General features: G+C 38.9%; 1 pseudogene; it reads left to right on the top strand.

The window, feature by feature from the left end:
• The window catches only part of LOC120243680, a 51,978-nt pseudogene extending 33,379 nt beyond the window's left edge, over window positions 1–18,599 (top strand).
• The last annotated feature ends 5,388 nt before the right edge of the window (window positions 18,600–23,987 follow it).

The raw sequence follows: 23,987 nt of genomic DNA, 5'->3' as shown, positions 1-23,987 counted from the left end.
TTTGTTTTTTTTTCCTGAGGGGTTAATCCCAAACAAGTCAACAGAAAGGCTATAGATCTCATAAGAAATTTCATAAGAATGTCAGATATAAGATATATTTACAAAAATCAGTAGCGTTCCTCTGCATTAGTAATCACTAACTAAAAATGTAACAGATTCTGTGATGCCATTCCTAATAACAATTAAAACTATAAACTATGAATTTAACCTAATAAACAATGTATATGATCTCTAAGGAGAAAAAGTTTTAAATTTATTAAGGACATAAAGGCCTTAAATAGATGGAGTGCTACACCATGCTCATGGAATGGATGCCATCAGTGTAAAATGTCAGTTCTCCAAAATTAATGTGTGAATTCAATTCAATCCCAATGAAATCCCAGTAGGACTGGAATTTTTTATATTTTATTTTTTTGTTTTATTTTTTTTGAGAGAGAGAGCGCGCATGCATGAGCAGGGGAGAGGAACAGAGGGAGGAGAGAGAATCTCAAGCAGGCTCCATGCTCAGTGCAGAGCCTGATGTGGGACTCAATCCCATTACCCTGGGATCATGACCTGAACCAAAATCAAGAGCTGGACATGCAACCTACTGAGTCATCCAGGGGCACCCCAGTAGGACTTGTAAAAAAATGAATTCAACACAATTATTCTGCCATGTAGAAGAAGACTAAGCATGTTAGGAGTAATTAAAGCAATTTTGAAAAGGGCTTGGGGGTGCTCAGGTTTTAAATAGCTGATATGTGCAGGTGGAGAAAGGATTGATAAAGCATTTAATAAATGACATTGGGAAGGCATCATTTTATGGAGAAAAGTAATGCTGTATTCTTAGCCTATAGCAGTGTTTCTCAACCCTTTTTTCATTGTTGTCTACTTAAGAAAATTAGTTGGACTTTCCCCCCCAATTATCCATCTTTTCCAATGACATTTTAATACCACAAATATCTTATATATAAAATAAGATATTTATATATCTTATAAAATATATAAGATATATATTATCTTATATATAATATATATATTATATATAATTTATTATATATAATGTATATATACAGAATATTTGATAATATTTGTATATATAATATATATACAGATATATATTTGTATATATATTATATATCTGTATATATATTTGTGGTATTAAATTATATATGTTTATGTCCTTTGGGAGAGTGAAATTTCATTGAATTAAAGTCCTAAATGGCAAATGTAAATCTGAAAAACTAATATAAAAGAAAAAAGAGAACCATAAATTATTTTTCTGACTTTGGGGTGTGGGAGAACTTCTTAAACTAACTCCAGAAAACAGAAACTCTGAGATAAAAAAGAAATGGATGGAAAAGACATTAAAATTAAAGGCTTTGCTTCGTCAAAAGACATAATAAGGAAAGTTCATATACAGATTAGATTGGAAAGGATATGTGAAATAACTAAAGTCAACAAGGGATAAATATCTACAATAAACAAGACATTTTGTTAATTATAAGAAAATGGTAAACCCAAGAGAAAAATCGGTAAAGGATATGAACATGGAATTCACATAAGTGAAAAACTGATAACTAACATATGAAGTGATATTCAACTTCAGAAATCATCAGAAAATAGAGGTTAAGATTATTGAAGGAGAAGTCATGGAACCAAAAGGCTATGGTAGTAAAAGATCATCAATACTGATTTCTTCAGAAATCTTCAGAAAATGAGAGAAACATAAGGTTTATAAATGATTGCAATAAGAAAGGGTTATTTGATATTATAAGCTTCATAGAGGGGTATTTGAGAAAGAGAGAAGGAAATTCTATAGAAGGAGCTTGGGAGACAATCCCCAAGGGTTCTCTTAAATTTTGCATATCTCATGAGTGGACTGCCTTTGTTCTATCTTTAAAAGGATGTTTGTATAGTGAACAGCTTTGGATGATAGATAATAAAAGGCATGTTTGTTTACTGTTCATTATAATAAAAATAATGTCTCCCTCTATGGCAAAGATCAGGTGGGCTTATTATCCATTTTAAAAGAGTTGTGTTCCCTAAGCTCAGGACTCCTCTCCTGTAATGCACCCCCATGTGTACAGGTATACCTGACTCTCTGGGTCACCCTGCAGGAAGTGGTCTTTGGCAAACTGGCATTAAAAAAAACCAGTGATACACTGGCAGTTGCTATTGCTGTGAATAATAAACTCTTCTTTGTCCCTGACCTGGGAGTCTCGTGTCTTCTGCCAATATCCATGAAATTATGCCAAGGTAACTTTTAGCTTGCAAGTGGGGTAAAATCTCAGTCCGTTACAATTCTTTCTTTTTTTTTTAGTTGATTTATTTTTGAGGATGTGGGCAGGGAATTTGAAGCAGGCTCTGCACTGACAGCAAAGAGCCTGATATGGGGCTTGAACTCATGAACTATGAGATCATGACCTGAGCCAAAATCAGATGCTCAACCAACTGAGCCACTTACATGCCCCTTAGTCTGTTACAGTTCTTGATATAAACATTCTTAGCTACCTCCAAGCCTAGTGGGGCATGGTATATGGGCCAGAAAAAAAACCCACAAGTATTTGGTATTAGCTCTGTTGGTCTATCTACAGGCAGATTCTGGTGAATGTGGTAAGGTAAGGAGTGGGAATCTTCCCAGATGCACAGAGCTCTGGGAATTCCTCTTCATTCCTGGAGCACAGGGTGCTGTCTTCCTTTGGACCTACTTGCTGTTGACAATGAAGCTGTAAAAGTCAGGAGAATGGGTATCTTACCTAAATCATGTGGAAGTTCTTCCACATAATTACTATATGTGAAATAGTATAAAACTATAATTACTAATTTATAAATTACAAATACATATACAAAATCATACTTAAATATAAACATATTTAAGGATGTGTACTGTTTATACACTAGGGAGAGTCCTTTTGATGGAGAGCGGGACATGGGTGGGAATGAAGGGAGCCCTTGCCCAGACTGATAATAGCAGTGTGCCAGGAGTAAGTAAGTTCTCTCTTAGGTTCAAACCCAAAAACAACAAATTATAGGTTTGATTACATTCCAGCCAGCAACCTGAAATGGTCTGAAATATGTAACTTCCAACTTCAATTTGACTTGTTTTCATTCTTTTTTTTTTTTAGCTCTTTTATGATATTACCTCAGATGCTCAAAGACTTTGACTTTCTGCTCTCTTGAAAGGCTTTTTTATCAAACATGCCTGTCATCTTCACAAATGCTTATTATCTCAGGGTAGGATCCTCCTGGTGCTTGAGGGCTCAACCTATCTCAGCCCACATGGCTGGCACTGTGCCAGGCTCTTGAGGACCTATAAGTGGAACCACTCTACATGGGAAGTGTCCTGGGTGAGAAAGGGTCACAGAATTGGTTGGGGATATAAACGCTTTTTGGGGATATTGTGAGCAAGTCTTTCTGCAACAAGGCAATGTTGGTGGTGGGTGGCAGGATATAATTGATGTGTGGGAAACAGAATTAAGGAATAAGGGGAGGAGCATAAAATAATGAGAGAAGAGTGAAGGAGGTGACTATGAGAGAAACTACAACTTGTTCTCATTCCATTTGGTCAGAGTTCAGCATGTGATCTGTGAGTTTCATTGAGGGTAGGAAGGTGACCACACTTGAATGACCTCAGTGCAATGGAAGGACAGGAACTAGAACATTTGACTTCAGCCATTTGGGAGTTGGACCGATGGATATTTACGTGGTAGACAGACCGGCTGTGGAAATGATGAATGCTAAAGGGGAGGTTTTTCTCTCATTTCACAATTGAAGACTTTTTAAAATATTTTTTTAAATGTTTTATTTATTTTTGAGAGAGAGATAGAGACAGTGTGACCAGGGGAGGGTCAGAGAGAGAGAGAGAAAGAGAGAGAGAGTTACAGAATTGATTCCGAAGACAGGCTCCAGGCTCTGTGCTAGCTGTCAACACAGAGCCCGACGTGGAGCTCAAACCTATGAACCGTGAGATCATGACCCGAGCCGAAGTCGGATGCTTAACCGACTGAGCCACCCAGGCGCCCCTGAACACTTAAAATACTAGTAATTTGATAGTTTATAAAAAGAGATCCTGATGATTTCATATACCAGCTACTGACTTATTATGGTTATTTAGATATTAAACTTATTATTTTGTGCCAAGAGCATTTGTAAGGTATGATAAATAAGAAAACAACACTGGCCATTTTCTTGGAATAAATATTTTTATATACAGCACACACCAAAGTGGTTATTCCATGATTTTAATTAGAAATTTTGTTTCCCCCTCACAGAATTACCTGGTTTAGAGGTGAGCAGTCCAGCGATGTTGTGATGACTGTGTTGTCAGGTCCCAGGATCCTTTTAGCTGTTTTTTCTACCATGCCTAGAGAGGGGCCTTTGTCTTTAAGAGTGGCAGTGGTTCATCACTATATCCATGATCCAAGATGCAAGATGTGGAGGGAGGAAGGCATTCTCCTTCTCTTTTCTGACACCAACTGGAAGTGACACTCAACACTTTGCTCACAACCCATTGGCCAGAATGTCATCACAAGACCACATCTAGCTACAAGGGAATCTGGGAAATACAGTATTTACTGGGTTGTTTTATGCCTGCCTAAGATTTTTATTACTCTTGAAAAAGAGGGAAATAGTGTTTGTGATAGCTGCCAGCCTTAGCTATGATGTAGGATATTCACAAAAATATTTGATCTGAATTTTTGGGGGGGCTGAGCTGACAACGATGAAGGCTATGAAGAGTTCAGTTCAAAGAACTCAAATATCTGATATAATCCTTGTCCTTATAAGTTCCATCAAGAGCCTATAGCCTCACCAAGAAAGGCAGGAATATAGACCAATTATTTAAATATAAAATAAAATTCTAAGTATACACAAAATACAATAGAAGACAAGCGTGGAGAACTGATCCAGATATGACCTCTTTGAAGATGCTCTCACAGAATACCAATGATGAACCAAGTCTCTCAAAAGAATAAACATATAAAGGGCTACAGAAAGTAAATGTTAAAACAATTTTTCAACACTACTCCATAACCAATAACTGTAGTTTAATTCCTTCAGTGGAGTGCTAAAATTATCAGTAGTCCGGACAGTGTTCTCAGGAATATCTTCAGTAGGTCAGCAGCACCCCAAAAGCAAACAGCACATTCCACTTCTGCTAGTCCTGGTGCCAAAACGCTTCAGGGGCTAGTCCTGGGCAACGTGGATCTCCATCTGTCTTTTTTTTTTTTTATTAATGTTTTATTTATTTCTGAGAGAGAGAGAGAGACAGTGTGAGCAGGGGAGGGGCAGAGAGAGAGGGAGACACAGAATCAGAAGCAGGCTCCAGGTGCTGAGCTGTCAGCACAGAGCCCGACGCAGGGCTCGAACCCGCGAACCGTGAGATCATGACCTGAGCAGAAGTCAGACGCTTAACCGACTGAGCCACCCAGGCGCCCCTCTCCATCTGTCTTTTGAAAGAAGAACCATCAGGAGCCTGTTCTCTTGGTTATTCCCTGCGAAGGAAAGCACACTTAGGGAAAGAATCAATTGTCCTCCTGCTTTCACGGGCTCTTGTACCCACCTCCCAATGCACGATCTCAGTGTTCTGTAAAGGACCTTCTCAAACCAAGTATTTATGAAGGTCCCCAGAGTGTCTCTTCAATCAAGGCTCTCAGTTAACCTACAGAAACAGCCCTTTTCTTTCCATTCTCTCACCTCTACTGAGCATGTCAACCTCCTTCTCTAGACAGAACCCGTCTGTGAGACCCTGCTCTCACTTCCACTCGCCATGTCTGCTGGGCAATACAGACTCCTTACACTTGACGTTTCTAATAGAGTGAAGCCCTGTAGGTGCCAGTGATGTGTGCAAATTGTCTCTCCCTTTAGATGTTTGCCAAAAGGGTTCTGGTGCCTCACCAGATTTTTGTGAACAAGCAATTTTTAGAGGTTTTCTTGACTAGCTATCCCCACATCCAGCGTGGAATGTGAGTGTTTGGGGTCTGACCTGATGGCAAGACTGGGTTGAGGACACTATGTAGTACTCAGAATTGCCCCTCCCCTCCTACAGCTCTGATGTCTATTCATTCTCTTTTCTCTGGGAATGATTCTCACCAGAGCACTCCTCCTCTTGCAAATTCTTTTTTTTTTTTTTTTATGTTCTATTTATTTCTGAGAGAGAGAGGAGAGAGAGAGATGGCGTGAGCAGGGGAGGGTCAGAGAGAGAGAGGGAGACACAGAATCTGAAACAGGCTCCAAGCTCTGAGCTAGCTGTCAGCACAGAGCCCGACGCGGGGCTCAAACCCACGAACTGTGAGATCATGACCTGAGTCGAAGTTGGATGCTTAACCGACTGAGCCACCCAGGCGCCCCTCCTCTTGCAAATTCCTGAAGCCCCACCCTTGTTGCTCACCAGAAGAGCCCTGAAAGGTCTGAATTCCACCTGAGTTCAAAGTGGGGCACCTTCCTACAGCAACTCAAGGAAAGAGGAGGCACATATTAAATTACATTCCCTATTTCCTGACATTGACTGCGAGCGACAATTCCTCGCCCAACCTAGCTGCAAATAGCAAATTTCATTGGAAACCCTGAAGCCCATCTCTTTGCTGTTTGGGCACAGAACAGTCATCTAGAGATGTGCAATAAAGATTTAAACACTCAGTGCAATAAAGATTTAAGAACTAGCTCCTGATATGTTTTCCCTTTGCCAAATGCCATTTTGTAAAAGAGAAGAATGATGTGATGTGTGGACAGTTCCTGTTGGGCAGGAAATGGAAATAGAAAGCCTCTCCTGTATTAGATGAGGGGAAAAAAGGAAGCAAAGGTTACACTATTGGAAGGGAGAGTACAAGCACCATAAAAGAAAACAGTTTACTTAGGTGAGCCAACAAAGGCCAGAGGCAAGGAACAGGGATTTCAAAAGCCCTTCTTTTTCATGCTAATGACCCTGCTGGGGGCAGCCTTCTGCAGAGATAATTATCTGGGTTGTTTTGTTTTGTTTTGTTTTGTTTTAATAATCTCTATGCACAACAGAGGAGCTTGAACTTGTGACCCCGAGATCAAGAGTCACACGCTCTACAGCTCTACTGTCTGAGCCAGCCAGGTGCCCCTTTGTCTTTGATTCTAGCCAAAGCTGTTGGTATCTGGCTCTAGACAGCAGCTTACCCTTTCATCCCTGGAATTAATCTGAATGATGCAAGGATAGAGTAAATCCACATTGGTTTAACAACATGTATTCATGACTTTTACCAGCAGCTTAAGTCATACTGGCAAAGTAAAAATTGCTTCACTTCTTAGGTGATTTTAGAAGTGAGTTACTCAGAGCATCAGCTCCAGCTCTCAGGGGCAGCCTGTTAACATTGTGCCTAACAGTCACGGATGCCAGCGGTGAACTGCGAACAGTGACTCTGCAGTCAGCTGTGCGCTTTTAGAGCCCAGCTTCTGTGGCCGTTTTTGTTTTTTTTTAATTTTTTTTAACATTTATTTTTGAGAGACAGAGCATGAGCAGAGGAGGGCAGAGAGAATGGGAGATAACAGAATCTGAAGCAGGCTCCAGGCTCTGAGCTGTCAAGCCCAGAGCCCGATACGGGCCCAAACTCACAAACTATGAGATAATGGCCTGAACCAAAGTTGGCCGCGTAACCAACTGAGCCACCCAGGCGCCCCGCTTCTGTGGCTGTTTAACCACATACAATTCTGCCACACAGTTTTTTCCAAGGAGATACTCCATAGTTCATCTAGCTGGCCAAGACAACAAGAACCCTTAGCTGGAAAGGAAACAATGATTTAATAATTTGTCTTATTCCTAGTGAGGGAGAAGAATCTTGTATTCTTGAATTCAGCATTTAGAGCTGAATACATATTTCCTGTCATGGCAACAAAGAACAATAAAAGCAATTCTACCTGATCTGGAGCCTTTCTTTCCCCCCAACCCCTCCCTGAGGCTTATCCTAAGGATTATCCTGAGGATTATAAAAAACTACTGGATGCTTTTTAAGATGGGGGAATCTGAATCCTCTAAATAGAAGAGATAATGGTCTCTGAATCTCATCAACAATTATATTCCTCAAATAGAATTAGAACTGCTTCCTGTATAGAAAAATGTTTACGGAATGGAAATTTTATTACTTGAGTATTGAATTCAGTGATACCAAGGGCATTCCTTTCTAGCCAAAGGTCCTGCCCAGGTTTGATTTCTCTCTTTTTACAATTCAAGTGCAATTCAATAATGCCTTTGAAGTACTGTTCAAAAAAAATTTTTTTTGGTGGGTGTGATAGTCTTTTTTTTTTTTAAGCCAGTTGAACATTTCTTTTAGAGTGTCAGTTCCTTTTATACACTTCCCCTTTTTACCCACTAATAAGGAAAGGCTTACTAAGGGTCCATCATCAGAGGGAGCATACCTTCTGCCAACACATAGGGGTGAATATGATAAGGAAGACTCCCCCCTTGGATTCTTTTCTTTCCTGATGTTGACACTGCTTCTTCCAACATTTTTTCATCACGGTCTGAAAAGCAGTGATTTGGGGGGACATTAAAACTGGTGAAAGTTAAGTCACTACTGGAGACAGTACTCAGGAGACACAAGTGTAGTGCCTGCTTTACCTTCTGATGCCTTCTGCCTTCTTCCCTCCCTGCAGGCAAGGAAACCCAGACGCTAATCATCTGCCCTCTCTAGCACTGGTTTACTGATGAGATAGCTGGAATGGTTCACTCTGATTTAAGTTTTGCTTTGTTTTGATAACATAATTTTTCCCTAAATATTTTGAGCTATTTTGAATTGCTAGGGGGAGGAGGAACATGTACTCAAAACAAGATTATTATTTAATGTGCATGCTATGGATAAAATTATATCTGGATTTACAAAACATTTGAATTTGTCTTCAACTAATAACAGATTTCTGATATTTCTTTAACCGCCTGTGGTTTGAGCAGTCATATTTGAAATTCACTTCTTTCATGCCTCCCTTTACCTTTGTTGGTTCACCTAAGCAAACTGGAGATTTACTCTTATTGAGTCTTATTATGTCCATTTCCAGGGTTCTCTTCTCGTAAGAGCCTGACATCCAATCATTTGCACCATCCCGAGGCCTGTATTGGCCCTGGGAAACTTTTTTTGTTTGTTTGTTTCCCTACTCTGTCTTCTTTCTCCTCCATTTTTTCTTGCTTCCCTTTTCCCTTCGGTTCCTTTCTCTCCCTTGTACTCTGTTCTGTAGGGAGTGTAGATTGCCACTACTTCCACTGCTTGGACCTTTGCTCTCCTCCTAGATTCTGCATTACTGACTTAGATTGCATTCTTCCAGGTTGGTGGAACTTGTTGGCCATCTTGGGCATATGGGGCTACATATTGCTCCAACATGGAGACTTGTGATTTGGATGGGAAAAAAAATGGGAGTCTAAGCTGTGTTTCCCAAAACCAAATCCAGTACTCGTATCAGAAAACAAAGCTTCCTGGGGAGCCTTGGTGGCTCAGTCAGTGAGCGTCCAACTCTTGGTTTCAGCTCTGGTAATGATTCCAAGGCCATGGGATCAAATCATGCATTGGACTCCATGCTGAGCATAGAGTGTGCTTGGAATTCTCTCTCTATCTCTCTGCTCCTTCCCCCGTTTCCATGCACTCTCTCTTCCTAAAAGAAGGAAAGGAAAGGAAAGGAAAGGAAAGGAAAGGAAAGGAAAGGAAAGGAAAGGAAAGGAAGAAAACAAGGCTTCCATCTCTGTGGTTTGCTTGGACAAAGTATACTTTTCAAAAATTTAAAACCATGTCTCTCATACATGGAATGGGCGATGTCAGAGATTTGTTCAGTCACTAATGAAGGAGACAATAAAGTGGGGACACCAATTCACAGAGCATTTAAGTAAATGGGTATTTAAAGACATTAGAAAAAAATATTAGAATAAGATTGTTAAGTTACATATAAAACTGGTTAATATCCGACAAGACAATAAAACCATAAGTTTGGGATAATTCTTCCAGTAGACAGAGATCATTTACATCTCTCCCAGAGGGGGAAAAAAAAATCTGTAAGTTAAGATGTGACTTCTCAAAATCTGGGTTGCTGTTTTATTTTTTTTAAGTCAGTGCCAGGTGGTGAGTCAAACAAAGGTATATTCCCTTAGATACTTAATAATCCTTGAAGTGGCTTTGTTAAAATGTATATTGAAAGAACATGTTGCTTTTCCTTTGCCTGTTTTCTAAGTTTTAGATTTTTTCCTTTTTTTAAAGTTTATTTATTTATTTTGAGAGAGACAGAGCACGAATAGGAGAAGGGCACAGAGTGAGGGGGAGAGGGAGAGAATCCCACGCAGGCTCTGTGCTCTCAGGACAGAGCCCAACATGGGGCTCAATCTCACAAACTGAGGGATCACGGCCAGAGCTGAAATCAAGAGTTAGACTCTTAACTGACTGAGCCACCCAGGCCCCCCCTCTAGATATTTTTTTCATAACACCTCTTTCATTCATTTTAAAGTAGCCCAGGTGCAGGGATTAAACACTCAGGACTGTGTGACTTAGCTACATATGCTGACTATTTCTCAACACATCTGTTCTAAAGCTGTGATGACTTTCTTCATGAGGTGGTCCCTTGTGGGCTGAGGTATTGTGGAAGTGTTGTGGGGAATGCAAAAATGACATTGAAGTCATCTCTTTGTCATATCAGTATTTTACCTTTTAAAATTTTGTTGTAAAGGAGCCAACTTTTGAAGATTATGCTCAAGCAGAACACGTTACCACTGTATTTGATCTGGTAGGTAGGGGAGAGAAGTACACAGGTCTTTATTCAATAAAAGAGCATGAGCATGTTTCAAGTGCCTACAGAGTATAGCAGCAGATCATTTCTAGGTGTGGTAATTCAGAGAGGCTTTTACTGATTAAAAAAAAAAAGAAAAGAAAAAAGGAAGGAAGGAAGGAAACTAAAATTCCAAACAATTTATAGAAACTATTAGTTGATATTTAGAGTCTTTATTATATTCAAACCCTGAATGTCTCATTGAGAAACAAAACAAAACTAACAGTTTTTGAGCTGGCCTTCAGGTAGCACTCAGTGACAGCTTCTTATGACAGCCCAAGCCAGCTACAGGGTACAAGATCACAAGTCAAGCCTGTGTGGTAGCCCCTTTAAAAAACCAAAACCTCTGGAGGTGACGGATGAAAAGAAAGTCTTATTTTTATAAGATCTGCAAAATCTAGATGGTACAAGATCTCATGTGGCACACCTAGCAGAGTGCTGAACTTGTAGTCGAAATTCAACCATTGTTGATTTGCTTGAACCAAATGTGCCTAAGGGTACTCGGTTGTGACTTCCAGACATGTAAAGTGGGAGAGACTGAACATAGATGAAGCAAATTGTGTCTCCTCTGCCCTCTGTAGTGATCTCTGCTGTAGATGCTTGGGGTAGAGGAAGGAGGTAGGGCAAAGTGGTGCTGGAACTTAAAAGCCAAAATGTGTGCATGACAGAGGTGAAATTTGGTCCCAGAAGTGGAAGTCCCTGTGAGAGGCAGTTATTTGGTAATACCACATTGTTGCCAGAAGAAGCTTTTGCCAAGTCTGTGCCAGAGGAAGGCTCCTCTCTGGAGGTTCTGGAGAATGCCAGGAGTTGGGGTTGGCCTGGCCACACTAAAACAGTAAAACAGGGGCGCCTGGGTGGCTCAGTCGGTTAAGCGTCTGACTTTGGCTCAGGTCATGATCTCATAGTTTGTGGGTTCGAGCCCCACGTCAGGCTCTGTGCTGACAGCTAGCTCAGAACCTGGAGCCTGCTTCAGATTCTGTGTGTGTCTCTCTCTCTGACCCTCCTCTGTTCATGCTGTCTCTCTCTCTCAGAAATAAAAAAATAAAAAAAAAAAATTTAAAATTAAAAAAAGTAAAATAAAATAAAAATAAAACAGTAAAACAAAGAGAGTTGTGATACACTGGCTTTCACAGCTCAACAAAGAGGTTAAAGAATATGGTCTTTGGGCACTGAGGTGGCTCAGTTGGTTAAGGGTCCGACTTCAGCTCAGGTCATGATCTCACACTCTATGAATTTGAGCCCCGCGTTGGGCTCTGTGCTGACAACTCAGAGCCTGGAGCCTCTTTCAGATTCTGTGTCTCCCTCTCTCTCTGCTCCTCCCCCACTTGCGCTCTATCTCTCAAAAATAAATAAACATTTAAAAAATTTTAAGAAAAAAAAAAAAGATTACGGTCTTTGTAGCCAGACAGTCCAAGTGCAAATTTCAGTTTCTTTGTTAGGATTTGGAGACTCAATATCCAGATTAAAATCCTGGTTTAGCAACTTATTATTACCCCTGTGACCTTAGGCAAGTACCTTAACTTATTTGTGCCTATGTATGTCTATCATAAAACCAGGATAATCACTGACTGTCTCATTGGCTTCTTTGTGAGAATTAAATGAGTTAATATATGTAAAGTGATAACAGGATGCTGGGCATTATGTAAGTGGTAGATAAATGCTTGGCCTTTCCTTTCTACCAGCTTGACTTAAACATCTTAATAGGTGTCAGAAACCATGTACAGTTAGCTGATGCCAAACCAAAAAAGGTGGTGGGTTTATTATAAGGAAATAAGGATGGCTTATAAAAACCTAAAGACAAGAATGAAGATGGGCCTTTGATGAAGATATAGGCACTGAGATGCCATCATAATATTTTTATCCAGTGCCTTCACTCCCAGTTTTTAATTAGTAATTGACTTCTGAGTGTAATATGATCCAATAACATTTTTTTTTCCCATTTGGATCGCTAAATGTCTGATCACTACTTATTGAATATCTTTGTCCTTTTCCCACTGACCTAATATCACCCATATAGTATGTCAGGAACATTACATGTGTGGATTTCTACTTCTAGGTTTTTCATTTTATTCATTGGTTGTCTATTCCTGTATCAATATCATATTAATTAATGGTTTTATAATCATCTTGATATCTGACAACAAAAATTTCCATAATTGGTATTGTTTTTAATCAGTAGTGTCTTAGCTATGTTTGGGACTTTCTTCTTCAGGATAGTTTAAAGTATGGGTGTAGATTGTTTAAATACTTCCCATTGATAGGTAGGATCTATGTTTCTTCCCCTTGTCACATAGCATCACTTCTGTTATATTCTATCAGTTGAAGCAATCACAAGCTCACCCATTTAACATGTTATCCTGGACTAGAAAAGTACATTAGTGAAACAATTGGTAAAAATTGAATAAAGTCTGTAAACTAGTTTATAGTACTATATCAGTGTTAATTTCCTGGTTTGAATCATTGTTAGGCAAAATGTTAACGTTTGGGGAAAACTTCAGAACACCATAACTCTGATCACCTCCTTCCTGATTATAATGATCTTTTGTCCATTATTTTACCCTTTAAAAAAAACTATACAATAGCCTGAATAGTTAAAGTAATGTTGAAAAAGAACACTGAAGCTGAAAGCATCATAATTCCAGATATCAAGCTGTATTGCAAAGCTGTAATCGTCAAGACAGTATGGTACTGGCACAAAAACAGACCAATTGATCAATGGAATGGAACAGAATAGAGAATCTAGAAATAAACCCACAATGTATGGCCAACTAATCTTCAACAAAGCAAGAAAGAATATCCAGTGGAAAAAAGCAGTCTCTTCAGCAAATGATGATCAGAAAACTGGACAACGATAGGCAGAAGACTGGACCGGACCTCTTTCTTACACCATACACAAAAATAAGCTCAAATGAATGCAAAACCTAAATGTAAGACAGGAAACCATTAAAATCCTAGAGGAGATGACAGGCAGAAACCTCTTTGACCTTGGCTGCAGCTACTTATTACCTGACATGGCTCCAGAGACAAGGGAAATAAAAGCAAAAATGAACTATTGGGACCTCATCAAAGTAAAAAGTTTCTGCACCGCAAAATTAAAAGAGAATCAACAGAATGGGAGAAGATATTTGCAAATGACATGTCAGATGAAGGGTTAGTATCAAAAAGCTATAAAGAACTTATCAAACTCAACACCCAAAAAACAAATAATCCAGTGAAGAATTGGGCAAAAGACATGAATAGACACTTTTCCAAAGAAGACATCCAAATGGCTAAGAGACACATGCAAAGGTGCTCAACATTACTCATCATCAGGGGAATACAAATCAAAATCACAATGAGATACCACCTCATACTTGTCAGAATGGCTAAAATTAACAACTCAGGAAACAATAGATGTTGGCAAGGATGTGGAGAAAGGGGAATCCTTTTGTGCTGCTAGTGGGAATGCAAACTGGTACAGCCACTCTGGAGAACAGTTTGGAGGTTTCCCAACAAATTAAAAATAGAACTACCCTACAACCTAGCAATTGCACTACTAAGTATTTATCCAAAGGATACAAAAATGGTGATTTCAAGGGGCACGTGCACCCCAATGCTTATAGCAGCACTATCAACAATAGCCAAATTATAGAAAGAGCCCAAATGTCTATCGACTGATGAATGGATAAAGAAGATGTGGTGTATATATATACATATATATGTGTGTGTGTATGTATATGTATGTATATGTATACATTTATACACACAGTGAATTTACTCAGTGATCAAAAAAAAATGAAATTTTTCCATTTTGTAGCAACATGAATGAACTAGAGTGTATTATGCTAAGTGAAATAAGTCAGAAAAAGATAAATATCATATGATTTCACTCATATGTGGAATTTAAGAAACAAAACAGGTGAACATAAGGGAAGAGAAGGAAAAAATAAGATACAAACATAGGAGGAAGCAAACCATAAGAGACTCTTAAATACAGAGAACAAACTGAGTTTTGCTGAAGGGGACGTGGGCATGGGGCATACTAAATGGGTAATGGGCATTAAGGAGAGCACTTGTTGGGATGAGCACTGGGTGTTATATGTGAGCAATGAATCACTGGATTGTACTCCTAAAACCATCACTATGCTAAATGTTAACTAGATTGGATTAAAATCAAATTGAATCAGGGGGCGCCTGGGTGGCTTAGTCGGTTAAGCGTCCGACTTTTGCTTAGGTCATGATCTCGCGGTTCGTGGGTTCGAGCCCCGCGTCAGGTTCTGTGCTGACTGCCAGCTCAGAGCCTGGAGCCTATTTCAGAGTCTGTATCTCCCTCTCTCTCTCACCCTCCCCTGCTCACGCTGTCTTTCTCTCTCTCTCCTAGAAATAAAAATTAAAAAATAAAAAATAAAAAAAATAAAATAAAATCGAATCAAATTGAATAAAATAGAATAGAATAAAATACCTCTACAAGTTAGATAATAATATTTGTTTTTCACAGACAATATTTAAATAGCTCTAGATGTTTACCAGCATCTTTGCTTGCCATTTGTCTTGCATCTCAGACCCTCCTTCTGGGATCATTTTCTTTCTGAAAAACACCCTTTAAAAATTTCTGTGGTATGAGTCAATAAATCGTTTGTAATATCTGATTATTATTCTCATTTGAACAATGAGGTAAATACAGGAAGTAATTTGTGTGGTGAAAAGATTCTTGAGCTGGGCATATATTAATAAAAATTCTAGTTTCAGCTTTGCTGCCAATGGTTAAACTCTTGTGAGCCTCAACTTCCTTGCACTTAAGCCGGTGATTGCTACAGCTCTCCCCAACTGTAAAATGCTGCTTACAGTCAGATAAATTTTTAAAATGAAGTATTGGCTCTTCTGTCTTTATCACTTATATGCAACTTCTCTCAGAAAGTATAGTTGCAATAGAAGATTCATAGATGATAACTTGGGATCTTTCTATAAGTATAGAAATGTGACATATTTACTCAATTTCGCATCATTAGACATTTTCCCCATAAAGATCTGCTGTGCATGTAAAAACGCTTGTCAAATATTAAAGAGGACAAGTGTTTTGTGTCTTCTCTCAAAAAAACAAAATACTGCATTCTCCTAAAAAGAAAATGCAGCCAATTTACCTCCCTGTAAGTAGAAATAATGAATAAAGAGTAATGAGATACCCTGAAATATTACCGTAGATATAATTAAATACAAAAGAACTCAGAAAAGTCACGTCTTTGAGTCAGAGAGGCTTTGTGGTAAGCTCGTCATAATTTTGCATCTCATGTTCCTTAGAGGACTAGCAACGAGTATTTCCTAATGGATTTCTTTTTCCCTTTGCATATTTATGACTATTTCTGTCCACAATGAATTTTATGCATATTTTTCTTATTAAAAATGCTCCCTATCCTTTAGTCAGCTTCTCCAACCAGGCTTCAGATAGGACTTGAATGTGGAAATGGTTCATCCCCAAAGGCTTTACTGCCTCTTTTTACTTGGAAAAGAGAAACTTTTCTCTGGAGGTACTTTCTAGTCCTCCTTTCCTTTTCCTTCCTTTCTTCAATCAATTAAAGCTAATTTCACAGAAACGGAATAGAATATTGGTTGCTACGGGCTGCAGGGAAGAAAAAATGAGGTGATATTGGTCAAAAGTACAAATTTTCAGTTCTAAGAAGAGTAAGTTCTGAGGATTTCATATACCGCATGGTGATTATAGTTAATATGGTATTGTATTGTAAACTTGAAAATAGATATTAAGCATTTTCACCACACGTACACAAAATTACTTTAACTATGTGATGTGTTGGATATATTAATTATCTTCATGTTGGTAATGATTCTACAATGTGTATGTATATCAAATCATCACACACTTCAAACATATATGATTATATTTGTCAATTATTTCTCAATAAAGTTTAAAAAACTAGAGGAAAGGATATAACTGCAGCCATTTGACAATTCAGTGTGAACTTGAGTTAATAGGTTACACTCCCTGAAAATATCTGTGTCTTATTAACTATAGCTTTATTATTTATTATTTATCTATATATAAACACAAGTTTTATCTTTTTGGTGATGATATCTTCTGATCTCTCCAATTCCAGACATCAGAAGCTTCTATATGGTGATGGGGTGCCTGGGTGGCTCAGTTGGTTAAGAATCCAACTCTTGATTTTGGCTCAGGTCATGATCTTATGGTTCATTAGTTCAAGCCCCACATAGGGCTCTGCACTGACAGTGTAGAGCCTGCTTGAGATTCTCTCTTTCCCTCTTTCTCTGCACCTTCCCTGCTCTCTCAAAATAAATACATAAACTTAAAAAGAAAAAAAAAGATTTTTAAAAAGTCTATAAGGTAAGACTTTAAAAATTTTTGTTCTGACTCTTGTAGCAGTGGGGGGACTGGGAGGGTGGTCCCAACATGGTATCATATGGCACATATAGCCCAGACAGCCCTATCCCTTCTGTGCTTGACGTGTGAACAGAAACTGAACTTCCTCAATATCTGGGGAAGATTTCTTTTTTCTTTTGTTCCTCCTGTGTATTTGGTGAGAACATTTTTACAGAGAATAAGTCACTAGGATCTTAGAATTTGAGAACTGAAATTCATCTATCTTTTTCTCCTGTCTCATGATGTTCATAGGTACAAATCACCTTATGAATACAATCTCTGAAGGAAGTGGGGATGGGGCGCCTGGGTGGCTCAGTTGGTTAAGCATCCGACTTCCACTCAGGTCATGATCTCCAGGTTCATGGGTTTGAGTCCTGCATCAGGCTCTGTGCTGACAGCTAGCTCAGAGCCTGGAGCCTGTTTCAGATTCTGCATCTCCCTCTCTCCCTGACCTTCCCTGCTCACACTGTCTCTCTCTTTCTCTTAGAAATATATAAAACATTGGGCTCCGTGCTCGGAGCCCAATGTGGGGCTTGAACTCATGAACTACAAGATCATGACCTGAGCTGAAGTCAGACGCTTAACTGACTGAGCCACCCAGGTGCCTCTTATAACATTTTCTAATTGGACAGAATTGAAAGGTAATTTGATCTTTCCTCCAACATGGTTGACCAAAGTTTGTTTTTTATTATAGTTCTTAAAAGGGTTTTTTTTTTCAGTTTTATAATTCTGATTAGTAGGATTGTGCAAATTTTTTGGATCGTCAAATTTGAAAAAAAAAATCCTCTATCATGTTTCTTTCATATATAAACTGCAAGCTTCTCAGAGCATTTAAATTTTCTTTAGTAATGACTACTTTTATACTCTTTAAATTGATGTCAGCCATTAACTACTTTATCATCAATGTTCTCATTGCAGTTGTGTAGAATGAGTTTTGTGTTATTTTCATAAATATCAACATTTCATATTGTCTCGGTCTGGGTCCAAACAGGAGAGAAAACCACACAGTAATTTGACAGGATAAATTTAATGAAAAAAAATAGCCTAAAAATAATATAGAATATAGAAATAGCAAATGATAGAGGCAGCTACTACCTTCAGGGCTGAGATAGAACATCCCAAACCCTTCACCCCCAATCAAGACTGAAGTACATTGTCTGGCTGTGATTCACTAAATGGCAGAGAAGTTGCTGTGGTGCCCCCTGGTGGAAGTAGCTGGGTGTCTGCACATGGAGTGCTGGTGAAAGATGATCGTGGGGCTGCATCCCACCTGAGGAACTCCTTAACAAAACTTCCCCAGGAACTTGCCGGGAAGAGGGTCAGAGCTACAAGCTACATTGCAAGGCAGGAGCTGGGTTCCAGAGAAGATACAAACACTGTGGGAGTCAGATGGTGGAGAAACCGTACCCTCCGTGAGTCTGATGCTGGAGAAGCTGATAGCCGAAGTCTTGCTGCTGCAGGCACCTGCCAAAGCACACGGAATTAGAAAACAAACCTCCTTCCCTCCTGCAGTGCCTCTCCAGCACCCTCTACTGACAAAGACTCAATGCTAGCCAGGAAAGAACAATTATTTTAAGGGCCTACATCCCTTTTTCAAAGAGCAGACATAAAAGGGTGATTTGAAACTGAGAGGCAGTACATCAATAACCACACATCTATCAAATAAGGAAGAAATGTCAACCTTTCTCCATGTGATCAACTTCTTGTAATGAAAGTATCAAACTAAGAGTCTTATTTTTTCTTCCTTTTTCGTAACAAAAGTTACTGCTTTCATTATGCTTTAAAAAAAGTCTTATGACCATTCGCCTCTCAATGGCAGAATAATTGCCATTGGTTTTATTGTTATTCCTTATCCCTTTTGTTTCATGTTGCATTGAATTTTTACCAGGATTTTTATCAGCTCTTTAATAAATTTAAAGCTGACAAAAGAAGGTACCTTTGTATATTTCCAAATTAAAAGTCTATCATTTCTGGCTGGTTTAGCTAAAACATTCCAAAATGGCTTTCCAAATTGTAGGTAAAGTGGCCTCTTTTCAACTCAGCTTTCCTTAGCTGGATTGTAAAAATGCCTCTTGCTTTTCCAATGCCATCTGACACTAGAGAAAAGCTAACAAATGGGAATTCTGAGTGGAAAGAAATAGTGGTTAAATATCTTATTTTACCCAATTTTAGAAAAACATATCATATAAAAACACATGATCATGTAAAATTATATAGCTACATAGCAGCAGAACCTGATCACCAGTATGTTCTTTTTTCCATCTTACTAAACTCTCTGGTCTACTCTGCGCACTTTTTAAAATACCGAGCTTATATACCATTACAAGGCCATGGTGGGACCAGGCAAAACAGTGATCTCAGATGGCTACATAGGTGTCTACGCCTGTTTCCCACTGCTCCTTAGCTCCTGGCTTTCCAGATGCTGTGGATCCATTCCACATCACATCCTGACCCCTGTTATTTTCCTAGCCCAGGATCTGAAAAATTTCCAGAATTCAGAAGCAAGCAGGTATGGCAAATGAGAGGAGCAGCTCGGTTAGGAAAGGAGGATTTATGAAGAAGAGAAAAGACATTTCCTGTTGAAAAGAATCCTGTTGCCATGTAGAAATATCCACCCAACACAATTATATCTTCTGATTTTTCAAGGGAAAGTAAAATGTAGATTTTTTTGGTGAAATCTCCCAAATATTAAAGGTTGGCAATTAATTTTAAAATATTTAAAACACTGTGGATCAGTTTTCTTCTGGAGTAAATCTAACATCTGAAAGACCACTCAGCCAAAAGTGGCCATCTTCTACCCTCCAGTCCCACCTTCGAATTACATGGTCTTGCTTATTATAATAATAGCACTTATTGCTACCTGACATTTGTTTATTATCTGATGCACACATACTCCATGCAAAGACAGATCTGTAAGGACCCTGTATAAATTGTTCACAGATGTATGCCTAGCACCAAAAAGAGCACTAGATATCCAGTACACTCAATATTTCTGTTGAATGAATGAATGATTTGTGATTTAATGCTTTTGAACTGGCCATCTTTTTTTTTTAGTTTATTTATTTATTTATTTATTGAGAGAGCAAGAGAGAAAATGAGTGGATGAGGGCAGAGAGAGAAGGAGGGTGGAGAATCTGAAGCAGGCTCCATGCTGATAGCAGAGAGCCCAATGTAGGGCTCTAACTCATGAACTGTGAGATCATGACCTGAGCTGAAGTCGGATGCTTAATCAACTGAGCCATCCAGGTGCCCCATTGATTCTTTTCCTTATGAGTATAAGGGTATTTCCTGTGGTCCTTGGAACACTGGCAGCACTTTCCTCTTCTGTCTTGGTCCCAAACTGACAGGAGGGGAAAACCAAACATAATTATCTTTATAACCATTTTAAAAAGGCATAAAGTTTTTAATATGAAACAATTTAAATCAAGATTTTTAAAATTTACATTTCAATTAAATTTTATTTAAATTTTTAATTATATTTCAGCTAAGAATATCAGTGTGTTGATCAAAAATATGAAAGATAACTGATAGAAATTATGATACACGTAAAAATCCAAAGTTCTTATAGTCCCATGAAAGTGGGTTTTTTTCATTTTGTTTGTTTTCTTTTCAAGTTCATTTATTTTGGGAGAGAGAGTGTGCATAAACACACATGAGCAGGGTGGGGGAAGAAAGAAAGAGAGAATCCTAAGCAAGTTACAGGTCATCAGCATGGAGCCTGACATGGAATTGGAACCCATGAACCTTGAGATCATGACCTACGTCAAAATCAAGAGTTGGATGCTTAACCAATTAAGCCACCCAGAGACCTCATTTTTTTGTTTTCTTTTAGATGACTCTTATTATAGGAGTTGAAGTCTTAAGAAACTGAGGCTGATGAAATATCTAGCATCTAGTTTCCTAATTTGCTGTCTTATAGTATGCACATATTGATTATAGAGCCAGATAGCATATATTAGATCCGTTCTTTTTAAAATAGAGCCAGTAGACCAAAGAGTTCATTTTGTCTTCCTTTTTGGGAATGTAGAACAAAAGACTCTATTGCCACTGGTTGGAATTTATCAAAAGAGTTTTAAGGCCAAAAATTTACATTTGCTATGCTTAAATTGGTCTCTTTATAACTAAAGACCAATCCATAATATTGTATCTTGTGTGAATAGAACCAATGGATGACAGCTATCATAAGAAGGGAAACTTCAAGTGTTGAGCATCTGTGGCTAGTTCTCCAGCAGTAATCAGAAGAGGGTATCATCCTAGACATGTCAAGCCTGCTTAATTTGATATAATAATCCATCATTAGAAATATGCATCCCTTTGTTTTGATTCCTTACTCATTGAACTGTTCTCTCTGGCTTCCCACACACGTTTGCTGCCCTAAAGCACATAGGGTTCCCAGCCCAAGCTGCCCATCAGAATTACCTGGGGAACTTTTAAAAAGTAACAATACTGGGTGCCTCTCCTGAGGCCAACTGAACCAGAATCTCTGGGGCCTGGCATAGTTTTTTTTTAATTAAGCTTAGTTATTTATTTTGAGAGAGAGAGTTAGAGAGTGAGTAGCAGAGGGCAGACAGCAGAGAGAGAGGGAAAGAGAGAATTCCATGCAGGCCCCTCACTGCCAGCACAGAGCTTGATGCGGGGCTTGATCTCACGAAACGTGAAATCATGACCTGAGCTGAAATCAAGAGTTGGACACTTAACTGACTAAGCCATCCAGGCACCCCAGCATAGGTATTTTTAAAAAGCCTCCTTGGTGATATAAATTGTAGCTGAACTCTGGAGAGCCACTGACCTACAGAAGACAATGTGCTGATTAGAGTTCCCTACCTCACATCCTCTAATGGAATAAAATCCCAAATCCTTACTATTGACTATAATTCCCTGTGTGGTCTGAGCCTTCTATACCTCTCTGAAGCCTATCACCTACTACATTCCCTTTGCTTCCTATTTTCTATCCATACTGGCTGTATTAGTTATCTATTGCTGCATAACAAGTCACTCTAAAATTTAGAGGCTAAAAACAATAAACATTTATTATCCGCCAGTTTCAGTAGGCCAGGAATCCAAGCAGTTTTGAACCAGGTGCCTCTGGTTCAAGGTCTCTCACAGGCTATAACAGCAGCTTCATCTGAAGGCTCAACTGGGGAAGGATTCACTTCTAAGCTCGCTCACATGGACTGCTATTCCTTACCAGCTGTTGGACTAAAGGTCTCACTTCCTCCTTGCTGGCATAGGCCAGAGGCTTCCCACATGGACCACTCCATAGAACAGCTCATGGAAGCTTGCTTCATCAAAGCCAGTATGCTGGAGGTCCTCAAGACCACCTTCACATTCAGGGAGGAGCTAGGAAGCACTCACGGGACTTACCATGTAGTTGTACTCACACTAAGATTCATCAAAACAATGTAGTAAGTTTACACAGCTGGATCATAAAGGAAAGAGACACAAAGAGTTTGGAGGAATCCATTTGCTGAATCCTTTATGTTCTCACCCTCCTATAAGGGCTCACACAGATCACACACTTCTCCCAGCAGAGAAAATGCTGCAATGTGCGTACAATATTTCTGCACAGGGAAGCCCATTAAAGACCCAGCAGTTGAAGATTTTATCAGGGCTGCTCATGCCGACACCCTCTGCCTAATGCATACTGAAATTCCAGACTCCCAGGAGGAAAGCATATTGTTTGCACAATCAATCCTAGTTATAGTGAGCCACCCTTATCAATTAGGGACAGTTGTATAGCAGTGTAGGAAACTGCTAGATGCTAGCCAACAGCTCATCTTACAAGTTGGCCTTTCTAAGGCAGCCCAGTCTCAGGGCTGCCATGTTAAGTTTTTCTGTACAGTAAGAAAACAAGACAGTAAAAAACACTCAAGACCAAAGGCACTGTCTTATTGCCATCTAATATTTACAGTGACATTCCATCACCTCTGCCACATTTTATTTATTAGAAGCTAGTTACTACATCTAGGTGACATCAAGGGGAGGGAATTTCATAAGGGTGTGAATACCAGTAGCCAGAGATCGTGGAAAGCCATCTTAGATGTTACCTACAGCACTGACCTACTTTCTATTCCTCAAACACCCCCAGTATTATTTCTGCCTTAGAGTCTTAAATGTAATGTTTCCCCTTTCTGGTATTTTCTTCCCTCACTTAAGCCAGGTTTCAATTTAAATGTCACTTCCTGAGGGAAACCTTCTCTGATTATCCAATTTAAAATAGCACACACCCCCTCCTAACCATTTTCATCCTTTTATCCTGACATATATATATCACTATATATATTATAGATATAACAATTACCATTATCTATAATTATATATTTGTTGATATAGTTGTGCAAATTGCATGTCAAGTAATGATCTTGTCTGTTTTGTTCACTGTTTATACAAAGATATTGCAATACCTAACACATGGTAAACACTTAAGATTCATTAAATGAATAAATGAGCAGAATTCCAGACTACCTTAGAGGAAATAAATGTAGTTTATACACCAGACTCTTAAGAGTTTGTTTAGTCTGAGTCAACCTCCAAGAAAATAATGAAAGTTGTCTAAGGCACGATACTGAATTCCTAGGTCTGTGGAGCTGAGGACCTATCCTGAATCAAACCACATCACTGAGATAATGCCAAACTAGTTGTCTGCCCAAGCCCCCAGCCACATACCTTCAAGATGACATTTCTATCTCATCAAGAAGCTCACAATGTACCTCCTTCAAAAATATTTACTTAGGGTCCACCTGTGCCAAGTACTGTACCAGGAAGTAAAATCTAATTGTGAACAAGACAGTCTCTGCTTTTAAAAAACTTAAAATCTAGTAAAGAGTCTCAGATTAATCAAGATGTAATTCAGAATATAAGTAGACCATTTCAA

This window comes from Hyaena hyaena, unplaced genomic scaffold (genome assembly GCF_003009895.1).
Source record: "Hyaena hyaena isolate Hyena2069 unplaced genomic scaffold, ASM300989v1 scaffold_352, whole genome shotgun sequence".
NCBI classification, from domain to species: domain Eukaryota; kingdom Metazoa; phylum Chordata; class Mammalia; order Carnivora; family Hyaenidae; genus Hyaena; species Hyaena hyaena.
This window is presented reverse-complemented; position numbering and strand designations above follow the sequence as displayed.